Source organism: Lissotriton vulgaris, chromosome 8 (genome assembly GCF_964263255.1).
Source record: "Lissotriton vulgaris chromosome 8, aLisVul1.2, whole genome shotgun sequence".
Taxonomy (NCBI): domain Eukaryota; kingdom Metazoa; phylum Chordata; class Amphibia; order Caudata; family Salamandridae; genus Lissotriton; species Lissotriton vulgaris.
This window is the reverse complement of record NC_141696.1, coordinates 546,104,257-546,131,451: the sequence shown is the minus strand read 5'-3', so window position 1 is coordinate 546,131,451 and position 27,195 is coordinate 546,104,257. Positions and strand designations below refer to the sequence as shown.

The 27,195-nt window shown below is 39.0% G+C and overlaps 14 non-coding genes across 14 annotated transcripts; all 14 read left to right on the top strand.

Moving 5' to 3' along the window:
* Positions 1–818: 818 nt before the first annotated feature.
* Positions 819–891, top strand: TRNAV-CAC (transfer RNA valine (anticodon CAC)). The gene has a single exon. It is a non-coding gene; the product is annotated as a tRNA-Val (tRNA).
* Positions 892–3,534: 2,643 nt separating this feature from the next.
* Positions 3,535–3,606, top strand: TRNAP-UGG (transfer RNA proline (anticodon UGG)). Its single transcript has one exon. It is a non-coding gene; the product is annotated as a tRNA-Pro (tRNA).
* A 300-nt stretch (positions 3,607–3,906) lies between these two features.
* On the top strand, positions 3,907–3,979 carry TRNAV-CAC (transfer RNA valine (anticodon CAC)). The gene has a single exon. It is a non-coding gene; the product is annotated as a tRNA-Val (tRNA).
* A 2,371-nt stretch (positions 3,980–6,350) lies between these two features.
* Positions 6,351–6,422, top strand: TRNAP-UGG (transfer RNA proline (anticodon UGG)). Its single transcript has one exon. It is a non-coding gene; the product is annotated as a tRNA-Pro (tRNA).
* Positions 6,423–6,722: 300 nt separating this feature from the next.
* Positions 6,723–6,795, top strand: TRNAV-CAC (transfer RNA valine (anticodon CAC)). Its single transcript has one exon. It is a non-coding gene; the product is annotated as a tRNA-Val (tRNA).
* Positions 6,796–8,983: 2,188 nt separating this feature from the next.
* On the top strand, positions 8,984–9,055 carry TRNAP-UGG (transfer RNA proline (anticodon UGG)). Its single transcript has one exon. It is a non-coding gene; the product is annotated as a tRNA-Pro (tRNA).
* Positions 9,056–9,355: 300 nt separating this feature from the next.
* On the top strand, positions 9,356–9,428 carry TRNAV-CAC (transfer RNA valine (anticodon CAC)). Its single transcript has one exon. It is a non-coding gene; the product is annotated as a tRNA-Val (tRNA).
* A 2,122-nt stretch (positions 9,429–11,550) lies between these two features.
* Positions 11,551–11,622, top strand: TRNAP-UGG (transfer RNA proline (anticodon UGG)). Its single transcript has one exon. It is a non-coding gene; the product is annotated as a tRNA-Pro (tRNA).
* A 2,983-nt stretch (positions 11,623–14,605) lies between these two features.
* TRNAV-CAC (transfer RNA valine (anticodon CAC)) lies at positions 14,606–14,678 on the top strand. The gene has a single exon. It is a non-coding gene; the product is annotated as a tRNA-Val (tRNA).
* A 2,390-nt stretch (positions 14,679–17,068) lies between these two features.
* TRNAP-UGG (transfer RNA proline (anticodon UGG)) lies at positions 17,069–17,140 on the top strand. Its single transcript has one exon. It is a non-coding gene; the product is annotated as a tRNA-Pro (tRNA).
* A 2,552-nt stretch (positions 17,141–19,692) lies between these two features.
* Positions 19,693–19,764, top strand: TRNAP-UGG (transfer RNA proline (anticodon UGG)). Its single transcript has one exon. It is a non-coding gene; the product is annotated as a tRNA-Pro (tRNA).
* A 2,904-nt stretch (positions 19,765–22,668) lies between these two features.
* TRNAV-CAC (transfer RNA valine (anticodon CAC)) lies at positions 22,669–22,741 on the top strand. Its single transcript has one exon. It is a non-coding gene; the product is annotated as a tRNA-Val (tRNA).
* A 2,591-nt stretch (positions 22,742–25,332) lies between these two features.
* Positions 25,333–25,404, top strand: TRNAP-UGG (transfer RNA proline (anticodon UGG)). Its single transcript has one exon. It is a non-coding gene; the product is annotated as a tRNA-Pro (tRNA).
* A 300-nt stretch (positions 25,405–25,704) lies between these two features.
* Positions 25,705–25,777, top strand: TRNAV-CAC (transfer RNA valine (anticodon CAC)). Its single transcript has one exon. It is a non-coding gene; the product is annotated as a tRNA-Val (tRNA).
* Positions 25,778–27,195: the final 1,418 nt, after the last annotated feature.

Sequence of the window (27,195 nt, the reverse complement as noted above, 5' to 3'; positions counted from 1 at the left end):
TATGATGTTAGAGGCTTGCAAGGAATGCTTTAGTCCTGCATTAGGCAGTTTTTATTGCTACTTGCATTCAAGGGAAAGATAATTAGCCAGAATCTGTGGCCCAGTTATTCAGCTTGGCATTCCGATTTGCACAAAGGGAATAAGCATTTGAGAAAAAATGCAACATGTGTTTCTTATGTTGTTATGAACAGCTTTTTATTCTTTCTCTTTAGGGTCTAGCCACTGCAGAAATAGATAAATAAGTGCTGACTTCCTGTAAGACGTGTCCAATGCTGGGACAAAATAAAAGGGGACACTTATAAATGATAGTGATATCATTTGAGAAAGGGTAAGTTGACACTGAATTTCATGTGTATTCACAGACCAAGCATGAAAAAGTCCCCAGCATGATCTTCATTGCGTGCTTAGAGCTGGTATTAGCTTTTCAGAGGTGCAGGTCTTTCGAAGGCTCGTTGGTCTAGGGGTATGATTCTCGCTTTGGGTGCGAGAGGTCCCGGGTTCAAATCCCAGACGAGCCCTTTCATTGGTGCTTTTTTAAAGTAGTATTGAAGTATGCATTTCAAAGCCAATATCAATTTTCTCTTTGCAGTAGTGGATGAATATTTGCTAGAGTCTCATGCTTTTAACCTTGCCCTGCCTGAGCAAATAGGAAACATTTCTCTTTAAGCATTTTGCAAAAATGCTGAACTTGCATGGCATATACAAGCGTTCAGCTAGGGCTGTCTGGGAAGGTTGCATGAAAGAAATCTAAAACCAGAGGCCCTTGGAATAGCCTGTTTTGAGAAGTTTCATCACAGAAGAATCAACTGTAGACATCTGTTTCTGTAGTGTAGTGGTTATCACGTTTGCCTCACACGCGAAAGGTCCCCGGTTCGAAACCGGGCAGAAACAGTTGTTATATTGTCTTGGCTGCAATGTTGAGAGGTGCTGTTTTGCCATGAAATTGTCCAGGCCCTGAAGATGGTTTCATGCAGACTCGTTCCAAGAAAGTGAATTCTCTTAAAAACACTAAAGTAATTGGCATGTGGATGTATCTGTTGATTCACAGACCTCGCTTTGAAAAGAGCCCTGCATTCTGTTCATTGCTCACCTAGAACATGCATTAACTTTGGGAATTGTTGGCACCAACAGGCATCTTAGTTTAGTGGAGTGTTTCTGGTGTTTAAGTGCAGAAGCCCTGGGCTCAATTCCTCGGTGACCCTTCTCAAGGTGATGATACAAATGCATCATCACCTTTACGTTTAATGTCAGAATTGTTTATTTCTATTTGGTGGTGTATGAATGCTTGCAATAGTATGTTGATTTTTTCTAGCCTTGAATGAATAAAAGCAAATCACTCCTCTTTATGTATTTTTCTAATACATTGATATTTGCATCTCCTTTCCTAGCCTGCATTTTTCACTATCTTATAGGCTGTATATAATAAGTATCAATTCAGGGGCCCTTCTTCTACTCAATTCACAACTGTTCTATCCCGGCATTGATAAGCAATCTACATCTGCTTCTGTTGTATATTGGTTATCATGTTTACCTGACGTGTGAAAGCCCCATGTTTGACAGTGCGCATTAATAAAGAGACCAATGATTTTTATTAAAAGTTGTCATGTGTTTTTGTTACCTTGCACCGGCCAAAAAGTGCCGGAAATAACTTCATTTGCAGTCACTTGAAAAGTAGGGATTCTCAAATAAATGGTAAAAGGTTGGAACAAATCTAAAGGAATGCATGGCATATCTATATGTATGTGTACGCAGGTATCCATATATAAAGATAGATAGATAGATAGATAGATAGATAGATAGATAGATAGATAGATAGATAGATAGATAGATAGATAGATAGATAGATAGATAGATAGATAGATAGATAGATAGATAGATAGATAGATAGATAGATAGATAGATAGATAGATAGATAGATAGATAGATAGATAGATAGCTAGATAGATAGATAGATAGATAGATAGATGGATGGATGGATGGATGGATGGATGGATGGATGGATGGATGGATGGATGGATGGATGGATGGATGGATGGATAGATAGATAGATAGATAGATAGATAGATAGATAGATAGATAGATAGATAGATAGATAGATAGATAGATAGATAGATAGATAGATAGATAGATAGATAGATAGATAGATAGATAGATAGATAGATAGATAGATAGATAGATAGATGGATGGATGGATGGATGGATGGATGGATGGATGGATGGATGGATGGATAGATAGATAGATAGATAGATAGATAGATAGATAGATAGATAGATAGATAGATAGATAGATAGATAGATAGATAGATAGATAGATAGATAGATAGATAGATAGATAGATAGATAGATAGATAGATAGATAGATAGATAGATAGATAGATAGATAGATAGATAGATAGATAGATAGATAGATAGATAGATATTGGGAGAGAGAGAGCGTTAATATAAACTGAGACTTTATTTTCCATCAAGCTGTCTTTCCTTTCCTTCAGGAGCAGAATGTTCTGATCATCAGCGCTCCAGAATCTAGTGCTTGGTTGGCAAGCATCACACATTGTGATGTGTTAGCTAAGAGTTCCATGTCGTTCAGACTCATATATTCCTCTGTAGTTGTACCTTGGTGATTCAACAAAATGTGGCATCATAAGCAGCATTCTACTGCCATAGACTGGGCAGAAAAAACATTTCGAATTTCACTGAAAAAGAAAAAAAGCATACTTAGGCAGAGCTTTCTGGACAGTAAGGACATTAGAGTAAGTGATGAATAAGCACTGCTTTTGTTAATTTACATAGGCAGAACAGAGACTGCTGGGAAAAGCCTGAAATTAAAGGCACAGAAAATGCCTGCTTCTGGATAGAACACTGAGAAGGGTTGAAAGTTTTTTCTCTGACCCTGGCCACTTATACAAGCAATCCTATGATAGTCAGAAGGACCCACCCTAAAAAGGAAGGGACAGCCATTTGGACCCTTTCCACCTTTTCTATATCTCGCCTGATCGAGCCTGATCGAGCGCTGATTGAGCGGATTAGCACATGTACTTCTCATTTTGGGAAGGTATTGCTTAGCTTGCTACCAGCAGCTCAGTTATGTTATGATGTTAGAGGCTTGCAAGGAATGCTTTAGTCCTGCATTAGGCAGTTTTTATTGCTACTTGCATTCAAGGGAAAGATAATTAGCCAGAATCTGTGACCCAGTTATTCAGCTTGGCATTCCGATTTGCACAAAGGGAATAAGCATTTGAGAAAAAATGCAACATGTGTTTCTTATGTTGTTATGAACAGCTTTTTATTCTTTCTCTTTAGGGTCTAGCCACTGCAGAAATAGATAAATAAGTGCTGACTTCCTGTAAGACGTGTCCAATGCTGGGACAAAATAAAAGGGGACACTTATAAATGATAGTGATATCATTTGAGAAAGGGTAAGTTGACACTGAATTTCATGTGTATTCACAGACCAAGCATGAAAAAGTCCCCAGCATGATCTTCATTGCGTGCTTAGAGCTGGTATTAGCTTTTCAGAGGTGCAGGCCTTTCGAAGGCTCGTTGGTCTAGGGGTATGATTCTCGCTTTGGGTGCGAGAGGTCCCGGGTTCAAATCCCGGACGAGCCCTTTCATTGGTGCTTTTTTAAAGTAGTATTGAAGTATGCATTTCAAAGCCAATATCAATTTTCTCTTTGCAGTAGTGGATGAATATTTGCTAGAGTCTCATGCTTTTAACCTTGCCCTGCCTGAGCAAATAGGAAACATTTCTCTTTAAGCATTTTGCAAAAATGCTGAACTTGCATGGCATATACAAGCGTTCAGCTAGGGCTGTCTGGGAAGGTTGCATGAAAGAAATCTAAAACCAGAGGCCCTTGGAATAGCCTGTTTTGAGAAGTTTCATCACAGAAGAATCAACTGTAGACATCTGTTTCTGTAGTGTAGTGGTTATCACGTTTGCCTCACACGCGAAAGGTCCCCGGTTCGAAACCGGGCAGAAACAGTTGTTATATTGTCTTGGCTGCAATGTTGAGAGGTGCCGTTTTGCCATGAAATTGTCCAGGCCCTGAAGATGGTTTCATGCAGACTCGTTCCAAGAAAGTGAATTCTCTTAAAAACACTAAAGTAATTGGCATGTGGATGTATCTGTTGATTCACAGACCTCGCTTTGAAAAGAGCCCTGCATTCTGTTCATTGCTCACCTAGAACATGCATTAACTTTGGGAATTGTTGGCACCAACAGGCATCTTAGTTTAGTGGAGTGTTTCTGGTGTTTAAGTGCAGAAGCCCTGGGCTCAATTCCTCGGTGACCCTTCTCAAGGTGATGATACAAATGCATCGTCACCTTTACGTTTAATGTCAGAATTGTTTATTTCTATTTGGTGGTGTATGAATGCTTGCAATAGTATGTTGATTTTTTCTAGCCTTGAATGAATAAAAGCAAATCACTCCTCTTTATGTATTTTTCTAATACATTGATATTTGCATCTCCTTTCCTAGCCTGCATTTTTCACTATCTTACAGGCTGTATATAATAAGTATCAATTCAGGGGCCCTTCTTCTACTCAATTCACAACTGTTCTATCCCGGCATTGATAAGCAATCTACATCTGCTTCTGTTGTATATTGGTTATCATGTTTACCTGACGTGTGAAAGCCCCATGTTTGACAGTGCGCGTTAATAAAGAGACCAATGATTTTTATTAAAAGTTGTCATGTGTTTTTGTTACCTTGCACCGGCCAAAAAGTGCCGGAAATGACTTCATTTGCAGTCACTTGAAAAGTAGGGATTCTCAAATAAATGGTAAGAGGTTGGAACAAATCTAAAGGAATGCATGGCATATCTATATGTATGTGTACGCAGGTATCCATATATAAAGATAGATAGATAGATAGATAGATAGATAGATAGATAGATAGATAGATAGATAGATAGATAGATAGATAGATAGATAGATAGATAGATAGATAGATAGATAGATAGATAGATAGATAGATAGATAGATAGATAGATAGATAGATAGATAGATAGATAGATAGATGGATGGATGGATGGATGGATGGATGGATGGATGGATGGATGGATAGATAGATAGATAGATAGATAGATAGATAGATAGATAGATAGATAGATAGATAGATAGATAGATAGATAGATAGATAGATAGATAGATAGATAGATAGATAGATAGATAGATAGATAGATAGATAGATAGATAGATAGATAGATAGATAGATAGATAGATAGATAGATAGATATTGGGAGAGAGAGAGCGTTAATATAAACTGAGACTTTATTTTCCATCAAGCTGTCTTTCCTTTCCTTCAGGAGCAGAATGTTCTGATCATCAGCGCTCCAGAATCTAGTGCTTGGTTGGCAAGCATCACACATTGTGATGTGTTAGCTAAGAGTTCCATGTCGTTCAGACTCATATATTCCTCTGTAGTTGTACCTTGGTGATTCAACAAAATGTGGCATCATAAGCAGCATTCTACTGCCATAGACTGGGCAGAAAAAACATTTCGAATTTCACTGAAAAAGAAAAAAAGCATACTTAGGCAGAGCTTTCTGGACAGTAAGGACATTAGAGTAAGTGATGAATAAGCACTGCTTTTGTTAATTTACATAGGCAGAACAGAGACTGCTGGGAAAAGCCTGAAATTAAAGGCACAGAAAATGCCTGCTTCTGGATAGAACACTGAGAAGGGTTGAAAGTTTTTTCTCTGACCCTGGCCACTTATACAAGCAATCCTATGATAGTCAGAAGGACCCACCCTAAAAAGGAAGGGACAGCCATTTGGACCCTTTCCACCTTTTCTATATCTCGCCTGATCGAGCCTGATCGAGCGCTGATTGAGCGGATTAGCACATGTACTTCTCATTTTGGGAAGGTATTGCTTAGCTTGCTACCAGCAGCTCAGTTATGTTATGATGTTAGAGGCTTGCAAGGAATGCTTTAGTCCTGCATTAGGCAGTTTTTATTGCTACTTGCATTCAAGGGAAAGATAATTAGCCAGAATCTGTGACCCAGTTATTCAGCTTGGCATTCCGATTTGCACAAAGGGAATAAGCATTTGAGAAAAAATGCAACATGTGTTTCTTATGTTGTTATGAACAGCTTTTTATTCTTTTTCTTTAGTGTCTAGCCACTGCAGAAATAGATAAATAAGTGCTGACTTCCTGTAAGACGTGTCCAATGCTGGGACAAAATAAAAGGGGACACTTATAAATGATAGTGATATCATTTGAGAAAGGGTAAGTTGACACTGAATTTCATGTGTATTCACAGACCAAGCATGAAAAAGTCCCCAGCATGATCTTCATTGCGTGCTTAGAGCTGGTATTAGCTTTTCAGAGGTGCGGGCCTTTCGAAGGCTCGTTGGTCTAGGGGTATGATTCTCGCTTTGGGTGCGAGAGGTCCCGGGTTCAAATCCCGGACGAGCCCTTTCATTGGTGCTTTTTTAAAGTAGTATTGAAGTATGCATTTCAAAGCCAATATCAATTTTCTCTTTGCAGTAGTGGATGAATATTTGCTAGAGTCTCATGCTTTTAACCTTGCCCTGCCTGAGCAAATAGGAAACATTTCTCTTTAAGCATTTTGCAAAAATGCTGAACTTGCATGGCATATACAAGCGTTCAGCTAGGGCTGTCTGGGAAGGTTGCATGAAAGAAATCTAAAACCAGAGGCCCTTGGAATAGCCTGTTTTGAGAAGTTTCATCACAGAAGAATCAACTGTAGACATCTGTTTCTGTAGTGTAGTGGTTATCACGTTCGCCTCACACGCGAAAGGTCCCCGGTTCGAAACCGGGCAGAAACAGTTGTTATATTGTCTTGGCTGCAATGTTGAGAGGTGCCATTTTGCCATGAAATTGTCCAGGCCCTGAAGATGGTTTCATGCAGACTCATTCCAAGAAAGTGAATTCTCTTAAAAACACTAAAGTAATTGGCATGTGGATGTATCTGTTGATTCACAGACCTCGCTTTCATAAGAGCCCTGCATTCTGTTCATTGCTCACCTAGAACATGCATTAACTTTGGGAATTGTTGGCACCAACAGGCATCTTAGTTTAGTGGAGTGTTTCTGGTGTTTAAGTGCAGAAGCCCTGGGCTCAATTCCTCGGTGACCCTTCTCAAGGTGATGATACAAATGCATCGTCACCTTTACGTTTAATGTCAGAATTGTTTATTTCTATTTGGTGGTGTATGAATGCTTGCAATAGTATGTTGATTTTTTCTAGCCTTGAATGAATAAAAGCAAATCACTCCTCTTTATGTATTTTTCTAATACATTGATATTTGCATCTCCTTTCCTAGCCTGCATTTTTCACTATCTTACAGGCTGTATATAATAAGTATCAATTCAGGGGCCCTTCTATTACTCAATTCACAACTATTCTATCCTGGCATTGATAAGCAATCTACATCTGCTTCTGTTGTGTATTGGTTATCATGTTTACCTGACGTGTGAAAGCCCCATGTTTGACAGTGCGCGTTAATAAAGAGACCAATGATTTGTATTAAAAGTTGGCATGTGTTTTTGTTACCTTGCACCGGCCAAAAAGTGCCGGAAATGACTTCATTTGCAGTCACTTGAAAAGTAGGGATTCTCAAATAAATGGTAAGAGGTTGGAACAAATCTAAAGGAATGCATGGCATATCTATATGTATGTGTACGCAGGTATCCATATATAAAGATAGATAGATAGATAGATAGATAGATAGATAGATAGATAGATAGATAGATAGATAGATAGATAGATAGATAGATAGATAGATAGATAGATAGATAGATAGATAGATAGATAGATAGATAGATAGATAGATAGATAGATAGATAGATAGATAGATAGATAGATAGATAGATAGATAGATAGATAGATAGATAGATAGATAGATAGATATTGGGAGAGAGAGAGCGTTAATATAAACTGAGACTTTATTTTCCATCAAGCTGTCTTTCCTTTCCTTCAGGAGCAGAATGTTCTGATCATCAGCGCTCCAGAATCTAGTGCTTGGTTGGCAAGCATCACACATTGTGATGTGTTAGCTAAGAGTTCCATGTCGTTCAGACTCATATATTCCTCTGTAGTTGTACCTTGGTGATTCAACAAAATGTGGCATCATAAGCAGCATTCTACTGCCATAGACTGGGCAGAAAAAACATTTAGAATTTCACTGAAAAAGAAAAAAAGCATACTTAGGCAGAGCTTTCTGGACAGTAAGGACATTAGAGTAAGTGATGAATAAGCACTGCTTTTGTTAATTTACATAGGCAGAACAGAGACTGCTGGGAAAAGCCTGAAATTAAAGGCACAGAAAATGCCTGCTTCTGGATAGAACACTGAGAAGGGTTGAAAGTTTTTTCTCTGACCCTGGCCACTTATACAAGCAATCCTATGATAGTCAGAAGGACCCACCCTAAAAAGGAAGGGACAGCCATTTGGACCCTTTCCACCTTTTCTATATCTCGCCTGATCGAGCCTGATTGAGCGGATTAGCACATGTACTTCTCATTTTGGGAAGGTATTGCTTAGCTTGCTACCAGCAGCTCAGTTATGTTATGATGTTAGAGGCTTGCAAGGAATGCTTTAGTCCTGCATTAGGCAGTTTTTATTGCTACTTGCATTCAAGGGAAAGATAATTAGCCAGAATCTGTGACCCAGTTATTCAGCTTGGCATTCCGATTTGCACAAAGGGAATAAGCATTTGAGAAAAAATGCAACATGTGTTTCTTATGTTGTTATGAACAGCTTTTTATTCTTTCTCTTTAGGGTCTAGCCACTGCAGAAATAGATAAATAAGTGCTGACTTCCTGTAAGACGTGTCCAATGCTGGGACAAAATAAAAGGGGACACTTATAAATGATAGTGATATCATTTGAGAAAGGGTAAGTTGACACTGAATTTCATGTGTATTCACAGACCAAGCATGAAAAAGTCCCCAGCATGATCTTCATTGCGTGCTTAGAGCTGGTATTAGCTTTTCAGAGGTGCAGGCCTTTCGAAGGCTCGTTGGTCTAGGGGTATGATTCTCGCTTTGGGTGCGAGAGGTCCCGGGTTCAAATCCCGGACGAGCCCTTTCGTTGGTGCTTTTTTAAAGTAGTATTGAAGTATGCATTTCAAAGCCAATATCAATTTTCTCTTTGCAGTAGTGGATGAATATTTGCTAGAGTCTCATGCTTTTAACCTTGCCCTGCCTGAGCAAATAGGAAACATTTCTCTTTAAGCATTTTGCAAAAATGCTGAACTTGCATGGCATATACAAGCGTTCAGCTAGGGCTGTCTGGGAAGGTTGCATGAAAGAAATCTAAAACCAGAGGCCCTTGGAATAGCCTGTTTTGAGAAGTTTCATCACAGAAGAATCAACTGTAGACATCTGTTTCTGTAGTGTAGTGGTTATCACGTTCGCCTCACACGCAAAAGGTCCCCGGTTCGAAACCGGGCAGAAACAGTTTTTATATTGTCTTGGCTGCAATGTTGAGAGGTGCCGTTTTGCCATGAAATTGTCCAGGCCCTGAAGATGGTTTCATGCAGACTCATTCCAAGAAAGTGAATTCTCTTAAAAACACTAAAGTAATTGGCATGTGGATGTATCTGTTGATTCACAGACCTCGCTTTCATAAGAGCCCTGCATTCTGTTCATTGCTCACCTAGAACATGCATTAACTTTGGGAATTGTTGGCACCAACAGGCATCTTAGTTTAGTGGAGTGTTTCTGGTGTTTAAGTGCAGAAGCCCTGGGCTCAATTCCTCGGTGACCCTTCTCAAGGTGATGATACAAATGCATCGTCACCTTTACGTTTAATGTCAGAATTGTTTATTTCTATTTGGTGGTGTATGAATGCTTGCAATAGTATGTTGATTTTTTCTAGCCTTGAATGAATAAAAGCAAATCACTCCTCTTTATGTATTTTTCTAATACATTGATATTTGCATCTCCTTTCCTAGCCTGCATTTTCACTATCTTACAGGCTGTATATAATAAGTATCAATTCAGGGGCCCTTCTATTACTCAATTCACAACTATTCTATCCTGGCATTGATAAGCAATCTACATCTGCTTCTGTTGTGTATTGGTTATCATGTTTACCTGACGTGTGAAAGCCCCATGTTTGACAGTGCGCGTTAATAAAGAGACCAATGATTTGTATTAAAAGTTGGCATGTGTTTTTGTTACCTTGCACCGGCCAAAAAGTGCCGGAAATGACTTCATTTGCAGTCACTTGAAAAGTAGGGATTCTCAAATAAATGGTAAGAGGTTGGAACAAATCTAAAGGAATGCATGGCATATCTATATGTATGTGTACGCAGGTATCCATATATAAAGATAGATAGATAGATAGATAGATAGATAGATAGATAGATAGATAGATAGATAGATAGATAGATAGATAGATAGATAGATAGATAGATAGATAGATAGATAGATAGATAGATAGATAGATAGATAGATAGATATTGGGAGAGAGAGAGCGTTAATATAAACTGAGACTTTATTTTCCATCAAGCTGTCTTTCCTTTCCTTCAGGAGCAGAATGTTCTGATCATCAGCGCTCCAGAATCTAGTGCTTGGTTGGCAAGCATCACACATTGTGATGTGTTAGCTAAGAGTTCCATGTCGTTCAGACTCATATATTCCTCTGTAGTTGTACCTTGGTGATTCAACAAAATGTGGCATCATAAGCAGCATTCTACTGCCATAGACTGGGCAGAAAAAACATTTAGAATTTCACTGAAAAAGAAAAAAAGCATACTTAGGCAGAGCTTTCTGGACAGTAAGGACATTAGAGTAAGTGATGAATAAGCACTGCTTTTGTTAATTTACATAGGCAGAACAGAGACTGCTGGGAAAAGCCTGAAATTAAAGGCACAGAAAATGCCTGCTTCTGGATAGAACACTGAGAAGGGTTGAAAGTTTTTTCTCTGACCCTGGCCACTTATACAAGCAATCCTATGATAGTCAGAAGGACCCACCCTAAAAAGGAAGGGACAGCCATTTGGACCCTTTCCACCTTTTCTATATCTCGCCTGATCGAGCCTGATCGAGCGCTGATTGAGCGGATTAGCACATGTACTTCTCATTTTGGGAAGGTATTGCTTAGCTTGCTACCAGCAGCTCAGTTATGTTATGATGTTAGAGGCTTGCAAGGAATGCTTTAGTCCTGCATTAGGCAGTTTTTATTGCTACTTGCATTCAAGGGAAAGATAATTAGCCAGAATCTGTGGCCCAGTTATTCAGCTTGGCATTCCGATTTGCACAAAGGGAATAAGCATTTGAGAAAAAATGCAACATGTGTTTCTTATGTTGTTATGAACAGCTTTTTATTCTTTCTCTTTAGGGTCTAGCCACTGCAGAAATAGATAAATAAGTGCTGACTTGCTGTAAGACGTGTCCAATGCTGGGACAAAATAAAAGGGGACACTTATAAATGATAGTGATATCATTTGAGAAAGGGTAAGTTGACACTGAATTTCATGTGTATTCACAGACCAAGCATGAAAAAGTCCCCAGCATGATCTTCATTGCGTGCTTAGAGCTGGTATTAGCTTTTCAGAGGTGCGGGCCTTTCGAAGGCTCGTTGGTCTAGGGGTATGATTCTCGCTTTGGGTGCGAGAGGTCCCGGGTTCAAATCCCGGATGAGCCCTTTCATTGGTGCTTTTTTAAAGTAGTATTGAAGTATGCATTTCAAAGCCAATATCAATTTTCTCTTTGCAGTAGTGGATGAATATTTGCTAGAGTCTCATGCTTTTAACCTTGCCCTGCCTGAGCAAATAGGAAACATTTCTCTTTAAGCATTTTGCAAAAATGCTGAACTTGCATGGCATATACAAGCGTTCAGCTAGGGCTGTCTGGGAAGGTTGCATGAAAGAAATCTAAAACCAGAGGCCCTTGGAATAGCCTGTTTTGAGAAGTTTCATCACAGAAGAATCAACTGTAGACATCTGTTTCTGTAGTGTAGTGGTTATCACGTTCGCCTCACACGCGAAAGGTCCCCGGTATGAAACCGGGCAGAAACAGTTGTTATATTGTCTTGGCTGCAATGTTGAGAGGTGCCGTTTTGCCATGAAATTGTCCAGGCCCTGAAGATGGTTTCATGCAGACTCATTCCAAGAAAGTGAATTCTCTTAAAAACACTAAAGTAATTGGCATGTGGATGTATCTGTTGATTCACAGACCTCGCTTTCATAAGAGCCCTGCATTCTGTTCATTGCTCACCTAGAACATGCATTAACTTTGGGAATTGTTGGCACCAACAGGCATCTTAGTTTAGTGGAGTGTTTCTGGTGTTTAAGTGCAGAAGCCCTGGGCTCAATTCCTCGGTGACCCTTCTCAAGGTGATGATACAAATGCATCGTCACCTTTACGTTTAATGTCAGAATTGTTTATTTCTATTTGGTGGTGTATGAATGCTTGCAATAGTATGTTGATTTTTTCTAGCCTTGAATGAATAAAAGCAAATCACTCCTCTTTATGTATTTTTCTAATACATTGATATTTGCATCTCCTTTCCTAGCCTGCATTTTTCACTATCTTACAGGCTGTATATAATAAGTATCAATTCAGGGGCCCTTCTATTACTCAATTCACAACTATTCTATCCTGGCATTGATAAGCAATCTACATCTGCTTCTGTTGTGTATTGGTTATCATGTTTACCTGACGTGTGAAAGCCCCATGTTTGACAGTGCGCGTTAATAAAGAGACCAATGATTTGTATTAAAAGTTGGCATGTGTTTTTGTTACCTTGCACCGGCCAAAAAGTGCCGGAAATGATACATAGATAGATAGATAGATAGATAGATAGATAGATAGCTAGATAGATAGATAGATAGATAGATAGATAGATAGATAGATAGATGGATGGATGGATGGATGGATGGATGGATGGATGGATGGATGGATGGATGGATGGATGGATGGATGGATGGATGGATGGATGGATGGATGGATGGATGGATGGATGGATGGATAGATAGATAGATAGATAGATAGATAGATAGATAGATAGATAGATAGATAGATAGATAGATAGATAGATAGATAGATAGATAGATAGATAGATAGATAGATAGATAGATAGATAGATAGATAGATAGATAGATAGATAGATAGATAGATAGATAGATAGATAGATAGATATTGGGAGAGAGAGAGCGTTAATATAAACTGAGACTTTATTTTCCATCAAGCTGTCTTTCCTTTCCTTCAGGAGCAGAATGTTCTGATCATCAGCGCTCCAGAATCTAGTGCTTTGTTGGCAAGCATCACACATTGTGATGTGTTAGCTAAGAGTTCCATGTCGTTCAGACTCATATATTCCTCTGTAGTTGTACCTTGGTGATTCAACAAAATGTGGCATCATAAGCAGCATTCTACTGCCATAGACTGGGCAGAAAAAACATTTAGAATTTCACTGAAAAAGAAAAAAAGCATACTTAGGCAGAGCTTTCTGGACAGTAAGGACATTAGAGTAAGTGATGAATAAGCACTGCTTTTGTTAATTTACATAGGCAGAACAGAGACTGCTGGGAAAAGCCTGAAATTAAAGGCACAGAAAATGCCTGCTTCTGGATAGAACACTGAGAAGGGTTGAAAGTTTTTTCTCTGACCCTGGCCACTCGTACAAGCAATCCTATGATAGTCAGAAGGACCCACCCTAAAAAGGAAGGGACAGCCATTTGGACCCTTTCCACCTTTTCTATATCTCGCCTGATCGAGCCTGATCGAGCGCTGATTGAGCGGATTAGCACATGTACTTCTCATTTTGGGAAGGTATTGCTTAGCTTGCTACCAGCAGCTCAGTTATGTTATGATGTTAGAGGCTTGCAAGGAATGCTTTAGTCCTGCATTAGGCAGTTTTTATTGCTACTTGCATTCAAGGGAAAGATAATTAGCCAGAATCTGTGGCCCAGTTATTCAGCTTGGCATTCCGATTTGCACAAAGGGAATAAGCATTTGAGAAAAAATGCAACATGTGTTTCTTATGTTGTTATGAACAGCTTTTTATTCTTTCTCTTTAGGGTCTAGCCACTGCAGAAATAGATAAATAAGTGCTGACTTCCTGTAAGACGTGTCCAATGCTGGGACAAAATAAAAGGGGACACTTATAAATGATAGTGATATCATTTGAGAAAGGGTAAGTTGACACTGAATTTCATGTGTATTCACAGACCAAGCATGAAAAAGTCCCCAGCATGATCTTCATTGCGTGCTTAGAGCTGGTATTAGCTTTTCAGAGGTGCAGGTCTTTCGAAGGCTCGTTGGTCTAGGGGTATGATTCTCGCTTTGGGTGCGAGAGGTCCCGGGTTCAAATCCCAGACGAGCCCTTTCATTGGTGCTTTTTTAAAGTAGTATTGAAGTATGCATTTCAAAGCCAATATCAATTTTCTCTTTGCAGTAGTGGATGAATATTTGCTAGAGTCTCATGCTTTTAACCTTGCCCTGCCTGAGCAAATAGGAAACATTTCTCTTTAAGCATTTTGCAAAAATGCTGAACTTGCATGGCATATACAAGCGTTCAGCTAGGGCTGTCTGGGAAGGTTGCATGAAAGAAATCTAAAACCAGAGGCCCTTGGAATAGCCTGTTTTGAGAAGTTTCATCACAGAAGAATCAACTGTAGACATCTGTTTCTGTAGTGTAGTGGTTATCACGTTTGCCTCACACGCGAAAGGTCCCCGGTTCGAAACCGGGCAGAAACAGTTGTTATATTGTCTTGGCTGCAATGTTGAGAGGTGCTGTTTTGCCATGAAATTGTCCAGGCCCTGAAGATGGTTTCATGCAGACTCGTTCCAAGAAAGTGAATTCTCTTAAAAACACTAAAGTAATTGGCATGTGGATGTATCTGTTGATTCACAGACCTCGCTTTGAAAAGAGCCCTGCATTCTGTTCATTGCTCACCTAGAACATGCATTAACTTTGGGAATTGTTGGCACCAACAGGCATCTTAGTTTAGTGGAGTGTTTCTGGTGTTTAAGTGCAGAAGCCCTGGGCTCAATTCCTCGGTGACCCTTCTCAAGGTGATGATACAAATGCATCATCACCTTTACGTTTAATGTCAGAATTGTTTATTTCTATTTGGTGGTGTATGAATGCTTGCAATAGTATGTTGATTTTTTCTAGCCTTGAATGAATAAAAGCAAATCACTCCTCTTTATGTATTTTTCTAATACATTGATATTTGCATCTCCTTTCCTAGCCTGCATTTTTCACTATCTTACAGGCTGTATATAATAAGTATCAATTCAGGGGCCCTTCTTCTACTCAATTCACAACTGTTCTATCCCGGCATTGATAAGCAATCTACATCTGCTTCTGTTGTATATTGGTTATCATGTTTACCTGACGTGTGAAAGCCCCATGTTTGACAGTGCGCATTAATAAAGAGATCAATGATTTTTATTAAAAGTTGTCATGTGTTTTTGTTACCTTGCACCGGCCAAAAAGTGCCGGAAATAACTTCATTTGCAGTCACTTGAAAAGTAGGGATTCTCAAATAAATGGTAAAAGGTTGGAACAAATCTAAAGGAATGCATGGCATATCTATATGTATGTGTACGCAGGTATCCATATATAAAGATAGATAGATAGATAGATAGATAGATAGATAGATAGATAGATAGATAGATAGATAGATAGATAGATAGATAGATAGATAGATAGATAGATAGATAGATAGATAGATAGCTAGATAGATAGATAGATAGATAGATAGATAGATGGATGGATGGATGGATGGATGCATGGATGGATGGATGGATGGATGGATGGATGGATGGATAGATAGATAGATAGATAGATAGATAGATAGATAGATAGATAGATAGATAGATAGATAGATAGATAGATAGATAGATAGATAGATAGATAGATAGATAGATAGATAGATAGATAGATAGATAGATAGATAGATAGATAGATAGATAGATAGATAGATAGATAGATAGATAGATAGATAGATAGATAGATAGATAGATATTGGGAGAGAGAGAGCGTTAATATAAACTGAGACTTTATTTTCCATCAAGCTGTCTTTCCTTTCCTTCAGGAGCAGAATGTTCTGATCATCAGCGCTCCAGAATCTAGTGCTTGGTTGGCAAGCATCACACATTGTGATGTGTTAGCTAAGAGTTCCATGTCGTTCAGACTCATATATTCCTCTGTAGTTGTACCTTGGTGATTCAACAAAATGTGGCATCATAAGCAGCATTCTACTGCCATAGACTGGGCAGAAAAACATTTCGAATTTCACTGAAAAAGAAAAAAAGCATACTTAGGCAGAGCTTTCTGGACAGTAAGGACATTAGAGTAAGTGATGAATAAGCACTGCTTTTGTTAATTTACATAGGCAGAACAGAGACTGCTGGGAAAAGCCTGAAATTAAAGGCACAGAAAATGCCTGCTTCTGGATAGAACACTGAGAAGGGTTGAAAGTTTTTTCTCTGACCCTGGCCACTTATACAAGCAATCCTATGATAGTCAGAAGGACCCACCCTAAAAAGGAAGGGACAGCCATTTGGACCCTTTCCACCTTTTCTATATCTCGCCTGATCGAGCCTGATCGAGCGCTGATTGAGCGGATTAGCACATGTACTTCTCATTTTGGGAAGGTATTGCTTAGCTTGCTACCAGCAGCTCAGTTATGTTATGATGTTAGAGGCTTGCAAGGAATGCTTTAGTCCTGCATTAGGCAGTTTTTATTGCTACTTGCATTCAAGGGAAAGATAATTAGCCAGAATCTGTGACCCAGTTATTCAGCTTGGCATTCCGATTTGCACAAAGGGAATAAGCATTTGAGAAAAAATGCAACATGTGTTTCTTATGTTGTTATGAACAGCTTTTTATTCTTTCTCTTTAGGGTCTAGCCACTGCAGAAATAGATAAATAAGTGCTGACTTCCTGTAAGACGTGTCCAATGCTGGGACAAAATAAAAGGGGACACTTATAAATGATAGTGATATCATTTGAGAAAGGGTAAGTTGACACTGAATTTCATGTGTATTCACAGACCAAGCATGAAAAAGTCCCCAGCATGATCTTCATTGCGTGCTTAGAGCTGGTATTAGCTTTTCAGAGGTGCGGGCCTTTCGAAGGCTCGTTGGTCTAGGGGTATGATTCTCGCTTTGGGTGCGAGAGGTCCCGGGTTCAAATCCCGGATGAGCCCTTTCATTGGTGCTTTTTTAAAGTAGTATTGAAGTATGCATTTCAAAGCCAATATCAATTTTCTCTTTGCAGTAGTGGATGAATATTTGCTAGAGTCTCATGCTTTTAACCTTGCCCTGCCTGAGCAAATAGGAAAAATTTCTCTTTAAGCATTTTGCAAAAATGCTGAACTTGCATGGCATATACAAGCGTTCAGCTAGGGCTGTCTGGGAAGGTTGCATGAAAGAAATCTAAAACCAGAGGCCCTTGGAATAGCCTGTTTTGAGAAGTTTCATCACAGAAGAATCAACTGTAGACATCTGTTTCTGTAGTGTAGTGGTTATCACGTTCGCCTCACACGCGAAAGGTCCCCGGTATGAAACCGGGCAGAAACAGTTGTTATATTGTCTTGGCTGCAATGTTGAGAGGTGCCGTTTTGCCATGAAATTGTCCAGGCCCTGAAGATGGTTTCATGCAGACTCATTCCAAGAAAGTGAATTCTCTTAAAAACACTAAAGTAATTGGCATGTGGATGTATCTGTTGATTCACAGACCTCGCTTTCATAAGAGCCCTGCATTCTGTTCATTGCTCACCTAGAACATGCATTAACTTTGGGAATTGTTGGCACCAACAGGCATCTTAGTTTAGTGGAGTGTTTCTGGTGTTTAAGTGCAGAAGCCCTGGGCTCAATTCCTCGGTGACCCTTCTCAAGGTGATGATACAAATGCATCGTCACCTTTACGTTTAATGTCAGAATTGTTTATTTCTATTTGGTGGTGTATGAATGCTTGCAATAGTATGTTGATTTTTTCTAGCCTTGAATGAATAAAAGCAAATCACTCCTCTTTATGTATTTTTCTAATACATTGATATTTGCATCTCCTTTCCTAGCCTGCATTTTTCACTATCTTACAGGCTGTATATAATAAGTATCAATTCAGGGGCCCTTCTATTACTCAATTCACAACTATTCTATCCTGGCATTGATAAGCAATCTACATCTGCTTCTGTTGTGTATTGGTTATCATGTTTACCTGACGTGTGAAAGCCCCATGTTTGACAGTGCGCGTTAATAAAGAGACCAATGATTTGTATTAAAAGTTGGCATGTGTTTTTGTTACCTTGCACCGGCCAAAAAGTGCCGGAAATGACTTCATTTGCAGTCACTTGAAAAGTAGGAATTCTCAAATAAATGGTAAGAGGTTGGAACAAATCTAAAGGAATGCATGGCATATCTATATGTATGTGTACGCAGGTATCCATATATAAAGATAGATAGATAGATAGATAGATAGATAGATAGATAGATAGATAGATAGATAGATAGATAGATAGATAGATAGATAGATAGATAGATAGATAGATAGATAGATAGATAGATAGATAGATAGATAGATAGATAGATAGATAGATAGATAGATAGATAGATAGATAGATAGATAGATAGATAGATAGATATTGGGAGAGAGAGAGCGTTAATATAAACTGAGACTTTATTTTCCATCAAGCTGTCTTTCCTTTCCTTCAGGAGCAGAATGTTCTGATCATCAGCGCTCCAGAATCTAGTGCTTGGTTGGCAAGCATCACACATTGTGATGTGTTAGCTAAGAGTTCCATGTCGTTCAGACTCATATATTCCTCTGTAGTTGTACCTTGGTGATTCAACAAAATGTGGCATCATAAGCAGCATTCTACTGCCATAGACTGGGCAGAAAAAACATTTAGAATTTCACTGAAAAAGAAAAAAAGCATACTTAGGCAGAGCTTTCTGGACAGTAAGGACATTAGAGTAAGTGATGAATAAGCACTGCTTTTGTTAATTTACATAGGCAGAACAGAGACTGCTGGGAAAAGCCTGAAATTAAAGGCACAGAAAATGCCTGCTTCTGGATAGAACACTGAGAAGGGTTGAAAGTTTTTTCTCTGACCCTGGCCACTTATACAAGCAATCCTATGATAGTCAGAAGGACCCACCCTAAAAAGGAAGGGACAGCCATTTGGACCCTTTCCACCTTTTCTATATCTCGCCTGATCGAGCCTGATCGAGCGCTGATTGAGCGGATTAGCACATGTACTTCTCATTTTGGGAAGGTATTGCTTAGCTTGCTACCAGCAGCTCAGTTATGTTATGATGTTAGAGGCTTGCAAGGAATGCTTTAGTCCTGCATTAGGCAGTTTTTATTGCTACTTGCATTCAAGGGAAAGATAATTAGCCAGAATCTGTGGCCCAGTTATTCAGCTTGGCATTCCGATTTGCACAAAGGGAATAAGCATTTGAGAAAAAATGCAACATGTGTTTCTTATGTTGTTATGAACAGCTTTTTATTCTTTCTCTTTAGGGTCTAGCCACTGCAGAAATAGATAAATAAGTGCTGACTTGCTGTAAGACGTGTCCAATGCTGGGACAAAATAAAAGGGGACACTTATAAATGATAGTGATATCATTTGAGAAAGGGTAAGTTGACACTGAATTTCATGTGTATTCACAGACCAAGCATGAAAAAGTCCCCAGCATGATCTTCATTGCGTGCTTAGAGCTGGTATTAGCTTTTCAGAGGTGCGGGCCTTTCGAAGGCTCGTTGGTCTAGGGGTATGATTCTCGCTTTGGGTGCGAGAGGTCCCGGGTTCAAATCCCGGATGAGCCCTTTCATTGGTGCTTTTTTAAAGTAGTATTGAAGTATGCATTTCAAAGCCAATATCAATTTTCTCTTTGCAGTAGTGGATGAATATTTGCTAGAGTCTCATGCTTTTAACCTTGCCCTGCCTGAGCAAATAGGAAACATTTCTCTTTAAGCATTTTGCAAAAATGCTGAACTTGCATGGCATATACAAGCGTTCAGCTAGGGCTGTCTGGGAAGGTTGCATGAAAGAAATCTAAAACCAGAGGCCCTTGGAATAGCCTGTTTTGAGAAGTTTCATCACAGAAGAATCAACTGTAGACATCTGTTTCTGTAGTGTAGTGGTTATCACGTTCGCCTCACACGCGAAAGGTCCCCGGTATGAAACCGGGCAGAAACAGTTGTTATATTGTCTTGGCTGCAATGTTGAGAGGTGCCGTTTTGCCATGAAATTGTCCAGGCCCTGAAGATGGTTTCATGCAGACTCATTCCAAGAAAGTGAATTCTCTTAAAAACACTAAAGTAATTGGCATGTGGATGTATCTGTTGATTCACAGACCTCGCTTTCATAAGAGCCCTGCATTCTGTTCATTGCTCACCTAGAACATGCATTAACTTTGGGAATTGTTGGCACCAACAGGCATCTTAGTTTAGTGGAGTGTTTCTGGTGTTTAAGTGCAGAAGCCCTGGGCTCAATTCCTCGGTGACCCTTCTCAAGGTGATGATACAAATGCATCGTCACCTTTACGTTTAATGTCAGAATTGTTTATTTCTATTTGGTGGTGTATGAATGCTTGCAATAGTATGTTGATTTTTTCTAGCCTTGAATGAATAAAAGCAAATCACTCCTCTTTATGTATTTTTCTAATACATTGATATTTGCATCTCCTTTCCTAGCCTGCATTTTTCACTATCTTACAGGCTGTATATAATAAGTATCAATTCAGGGGCCCTTCTATTACTCAATTCACAACTATTCTATCCTGGCATTGATAAGCAATCTACATCTGCTTCTGTTGTGTATTGGTTATCATGTTTACCTGACGTGTGAAAGCCCCATGTTTGACAGTGCGCGTTAATAAAGAGACCAATGATTTGTATTAAAAGTTGGCATGTGTTTTTGTTACCTTGCACCGGCCAAAAAGTGCCGGAAATGACTTCATTTGCAGTCACTTGAAAAGTAGGAATTCTCAAATAAATGGTAAGAGGTTGGAACAAATCTAAAGGAATGCATGGCATATCTATATGTATGTGTACGCAGGTATCCATATATAAAGATAGATAGATAGATAGATAGATAGATAGATAGATAGATAGATAGATAGATAGATAGATAGATAGATAGATAGATAGATAGATAGATAGATAGATAGATAGATAGATAGATAGATAGATAGATAGATAGATAGATAGATAGATAGATAGATAGATAGATAGATAGATATTGGGAGAGAGAGAGCGTTAATATAAACTGAGACTTTATTTTCCATCAAGCTGTCTTTCCTTTCCTTCAGGAGCAGAATGTTCTGATCATCAGCGCTCCAGAATCTAGTGCTTGGTTGGCAAGCATCACACATTGTGATGTGTTAGCTAAGAGTTCCATGTCGTTCAGACTCATATATTCCTCTGTAGTTGTACCTTGGTGATTCAACAAAATGTGGCATCATAAGCAGCATTCTACTGCCATAGACTGGGCAGAAAAAACATTTAGAATTTCACTGAAAAAGAAAAAAAGCATACTTAGGCAGAGCTTTCTGGACAGTAAGGACATTAGAGTAAGTGATGAATAAGCACTGCTTTTGTTAATTTACATAGGCAGAACAGAGACTGCTGGGAAAAGCCTGAAATTAAAGGCACAGAAAATGCCTGCTTCTGGATAGAACACTGAGAAGGGTTGAAAGTTTTTTCTCTGACCCTGGCCACTCGTACAAGCAATCCTATGATAGTCAGAAGGACCCACCCTAAAAAGGAAGGGACAGCCATTTGGACCCTTTCCACCTTTTCTATATCTCGCCTGATCGAGCCTGATCGAGCGCTGATTGAGCGGATTAGCACATGTACTTCTCATTTTGGGAAGGTATTGCTTAGCTTGCTACCAGCAGCTCAGTTATGTTATGATGTTAGAGGCTTGCAAGGAATGCTTTAGTCCTGCATTAGGCAGTTTTTATTGCTACTTGCATTCAAGGGAAAGATAATTAGCCAGAATCTGTGGCCCAGTTATTCAGCTTGGCATTCCGATTTGCACAAAGGGAATAAGCATTTGAGAAAAAATGCAACATGTGTTTCTTATGTTGTTATGAACAGCTTTTTATTCTTTCTCTTTAGGGTCTAGCCACTGCAGAAATAGATAAATAAGTGCTGACTTCCTGTAAGACGTGTCCAATGCTGGGACAAAATAAAAGGGGACACTTATAAATGATAGTGATATCATTTGAGAAAGGGTAAGTTGACACTGAATTTCATGTGTATTCACAGACCAAGCATGAAAAAGTCCCCAGCATGATCTTCATTGCGTGCTTAGAGCTGGTATTAGCTTTTCAGAGGTGCGGGTCTTTCGAAGGCTCGTTGGTCTAGGGGTATGATTCTCGCTTTGGGTGCGAGAGGTCCCGGGTTCAAATCCCAGACGAGCCCTTTCATTGGTGCTTTTTTAAAGTAGTATTGAAGTATGCATTTCAAAGCCAATATCAATTTTCTCTTTGCAGTAGTGGATGAATATTTGCTAGAGTCTCATGCTTTTAACCTTGCCCTGCCTGAGCAAATAGGAAACATTTCTCTTTAAGCATTTTGCAAAAATGCTGAACTTGCATGGCATATACAAGCGTTCAGCTAGGGCTGTCTGGGAAGGTTGCATGAAAGAAATCTAAAACCAGAGGCCCTTGGAATAGCCTGTTTTGAGAAGTTTCATCACAGAAGAATCAACTGTAGACATCTGTTTCTGTAGTGTAGTGGTTATCACATTTGCCTCACACGCGAAAGGTCCCCGGTTCGAAACCGGGCAGAAACAGTTGTTATATTGTCTTGGCTGCAATGTTGAGAGGTGCTGTTTTGCCATGAAATTGTCCAGGCCCTGAAGATGGTTTCATGCAGACTCGTTCCAAGAAAGTGAATTCTCTTAAAAACACTAAAGTAATTGGCATGTGGATGTATCTGTTGATTCACAGACCTCGCTTTGAAAAGAGCCCTGCATTCTGTTCATTGCTCACCTAGAACATGCATTAACTTTGGGAATTGTTGGCACCAACAGGCATCTTAGTTTAGTGGAGTGTTTCTGGTGTTTAAGTGCAGAAGCCCTGGGCTCAATTCCTCGGTGACCCTTCTCAAGGTGATGATACAAATGCATCATCACCTTTACGTTTAATGTCAGAATTGTTTATTTCTATTTGGTGGTGTATGAATGCTTGCAATAGTATGTTGATTTTTTCTAGCCTTGAATGAATAAAAGCAAATCACTCCTCTTTATGTATTTTTCTAATACATTGATATTTGCATCTCCTTTCCTAGCCTGCATTTTTCACTATCTTATAGGCTGTATATAATAAGTATCAATTCAGGGGCCCTTCTTCTACTCAATTCACAACTGTTCTATCCCGGCATTGATAAGCAATCTACATCTGCTTCTGTTGTATATTGGTTATCATGTTTACCTGACGTGTGAAAGCCCCATGTTTGACAGTGCGCATTAATAAAGAGACCAATGATTTTTATTAAAAGTTGTCATGTGTTTTTGTTACCTTGCACCGGCCAAAAAGTGCCGGAAATAACTTCATTTGCAGTCACTTGAAAAGTAGGGATTCTCAAATAAATGGTAAAAGGTTCAAATCTAAAGGAATGCATGGCATATCTATATGTATGTGTACGCAGGTATCCATATATAAAGATAGATAGATAGATAGATAGATAGATAGATAGATAGATAGATAGATAGATAGATAGATAGATAGATAGATAGATAGATAGATAGATAGATAGATAGATAGATAGATAGCTAGATAGATAGATAGATAGATAGATAGATAGATAGATGGATGGATGGATGGATGGATGGATGGATGGATGGATGGATGGATGGATGGATGGATGGATGGATAGATAGATAGATAGATAGATAGATAGATAGATAGATAGATAGATAGATAGATAGATAGATAGATAGATAGATAGATAGATAGATAGATAGATAGATAGATAGATAGATAGATAGATAGATAGATAGATAGATAGATAGATAGATGGATGGATGGATGGATGGATGGATGGATGGATGGATGGATGGATGGATGGATGGATGGATGGATGGATGGATGGATGGATAGATAGATAGATAGATAGATAGATAGATAGATAGATAGATAGATAGATAGATAGATAGATAGATAGATAGATAGATAGATAGATAGATAGATAGATAGATAGATAGATAGATAGATAGATAGATAGATAGATAGATAGATAGATAGATAGATAGATAGATAGATAGATATTGGGAGAGAGAGAGCGTTAATATAAACTGAGACTTTATTTTCCATCAAGCTGTCTTTCCTTTCCTTCAGGAGCAGAATGTTCTGATCATCAGCGCTCCAGAATCTAGTGCTTGGTTGGCAAGCATCACACATTGTGATGTGTTAGCTAAGAGTTCCATGTCGTTCAGACTCATATATTCCTCTGTAGTTGTACCTTGGTGATTCAACAAAATGTGGCATCATAAGCAGCATTCTACTGCCATAGACTGGGCAGAAAAAACATTTCGAATTTCACTGAAAAAGAAAAAAAGCATACTTAGGCAGAGCTTTCTGGACAGTAAGGACATTAGAGTAAGTGATGAATAAGCACTGCTTTTGTTAATTTACATAGGCAGAACAGAGACTGCTGGGAAAAGCCTGAAATTAAAGGCACAGAAAATGCCTGCTTCTGGATAGAACACTGAGAAGGGTTGAAAGTTTTTTCTCTGACCCTGGCCACTTATACAAGCAATCCTATGATAGTCAGAAGGACCCACCCTAAAAAGGAAGGGACAGCCATTTGGACCCTTTCCACCTTTTCTATATCTCGCCTGATCGAGCCTGATCGAGCGCTGATTGAGCGGATTAGCACATGTACTTCTCATTTTGGGAAGGTATTGCTTAGCTTGCTACCAGCAGCTCAGTTATGTTATGATGTTAGAGGCTTGCAAGGAATGCTTTAGTCCTGCATTAGGCAGTTTTTATTGCTACTTGCATTCAAGGGAAAGATAATTAGCCAGAATCTGTGACCCAGTTATTCAGCTTGGCATTCCGATTTGCACAAAGGGAATAAGCATTTGAGAAAAAATGCAACATGTGTTTCTTATGTTGTTATGAACAGCTTTTTATTCTTTCTCTTTAGGGTCTAGCCACTGCAGAAATAGATAAATAAGTGCTGACTTCCTGTAAGACGTGTCCAATGCTGGGACAAAATAAAAGGGGACACTTATAAATGATAGTGATATCATTTGAGAAAGGGTAAGTTGACACTGAATTTCATGTGTATTCACAGACCAAGCATGAAAAAGTCCCCAGCATGATCTTCATTGCGTGCTTAGAGCTGGTATTAGCTTTTCAGAGGTGCAGGCCTTTCGAAGGCTCGTTGGTCTAGGGGTATGATTCTCGCTTTGGGTGCGAGAGGTCCCGGGTTCAAATCCCGGACGAGCCCTTTCATTGGTGCTTTTTTAAAGTAGTATTGAAGTATGCATTTCAAAGCCAATATCAATTTTCTCTTTGCAGTAGTGGATGAATATTTGCTAGAGTCTCATGCTTTTAACCTTGCCCTGCCTGAGCAAATAGGAAACATTTCTCTTTAAGCATTTTGCAAAAATGCTGAACTTGCATGGCATATACAAGCGTTCAGCTAGGGCTGTCTGGGAAGGTTGCATGAAAGAAATCTAAAACCAGAGGCCCTTGGAATAGCCTGTTTTGAGAAGTTTCATCACAGAAGAATCAACTGTAGACATCTGTTTCTGTAGTGTAGTGGTTATCACGTTTGCCTCACACGCGAAAGGTCCCCGGTTCGAAACCGGGCAGAAACAGTTGTTATATTGTCTTGGCTGCAATGTTGAGAGGTGCCGTTTTGCCATGAAATTGTCCAGGCCCTGAAGATGGTTTCATGCAGACTCGTTCCAAGAAAGTGAATTCTCTTAAAAACACTAAAGTAATTGGCATGTGGATGTATCTGTTGATTCACAGACCTCGCTTTGAAAAGAGCCCTGCATTCTGTTCATTGCTCACCTAGAACATGCATTAACTTTGGGAATTGTTGGCACCAACAGGCATCTTAGTTTAGTGGAGTGTTTCTGGTGTTTAAGTGCAGAAGCCCTGGGCTCAATTCCTCGGTGACCCTTCTCAAGGTGATGATACAAATGCATCGTCACCTTTACGTTTAATGTCAGAATTGTTTATTTCTATTTGGTGGTGTATGAATGCTTGCAATAGTATGTTGATTTTTTCTAGCCTTGAATGAATAAAAGCAAATCACTCCTCTTTATGTATTTTTCTAATACATTGATATTTGCATCTCCTTTCCTAGCCTGCATTTTTCACTATCTTACAGGCTGTATATAATAAGTATCAATTCAGGGGCCCTTCTTCTACTCAATTCACAACTGTTCTATCCCGGCATTGATAAGCAATCTACATCTGCTTCTGTTGTATATTGGTTATCATGTTTACCTGACATGTGAAAGCCCCATGTTTGACAGTGCGCGTTAATAAAGAGACCAATGATTTTTATTAAAAGTTGTCATGTGTTTTTGTTACCTTGCACCGGCCAAAAAGTGCCGGAAATGACTTCATTTGCAGTCACTTGAAAAGTAGGGATTCTCAAATAAATGGTAAGAGGTTGGAACAAATCTAAAGGAATGCATGGCATATCTATATGTATGTGTACGCAGGTATCCATATATAAAGATAGATAGATAGATAGATAGATAGATAGATAGATAGATAGATAGATAGATAGATAGATAGATAGATAGATAGATAGATAGATAGATAGATAGATAGATAGATAGATAGATAGATAGATAGATAGATAGATAGATAGATAGATAGATAGATAGATAGATAGATAGATAGATATTGGGAGAGAGAGAGCGTTAATATAAACTGAGACTTTATTTTCCATCAAGCTGTCTTTCCTTTCCTTCAGGAGCAGAATGTTCTGATCATCAGCGCTCCAGAATCTAGTGCTTGGTTGGCAAGCATCACACATTGTGATGTGTTAGCTAAGAGTTCCATGTCGTTCAGACTCATATATTCCTCTGTAGTTGTACCTTGGTGATTCAACAAAATGTGGCATCATAAGCAGCATTCTACTGCCATAGAATGGGCAGAAAAAACATTTCGAATTTCACTGAAAAAGAAAAAAAGCATACTTAGGCAGAGCTTTCTGGACAGTAAGGACATTAGAGTAAGTGATGAATAAGCACTGCTTTTGTTAATTTACATA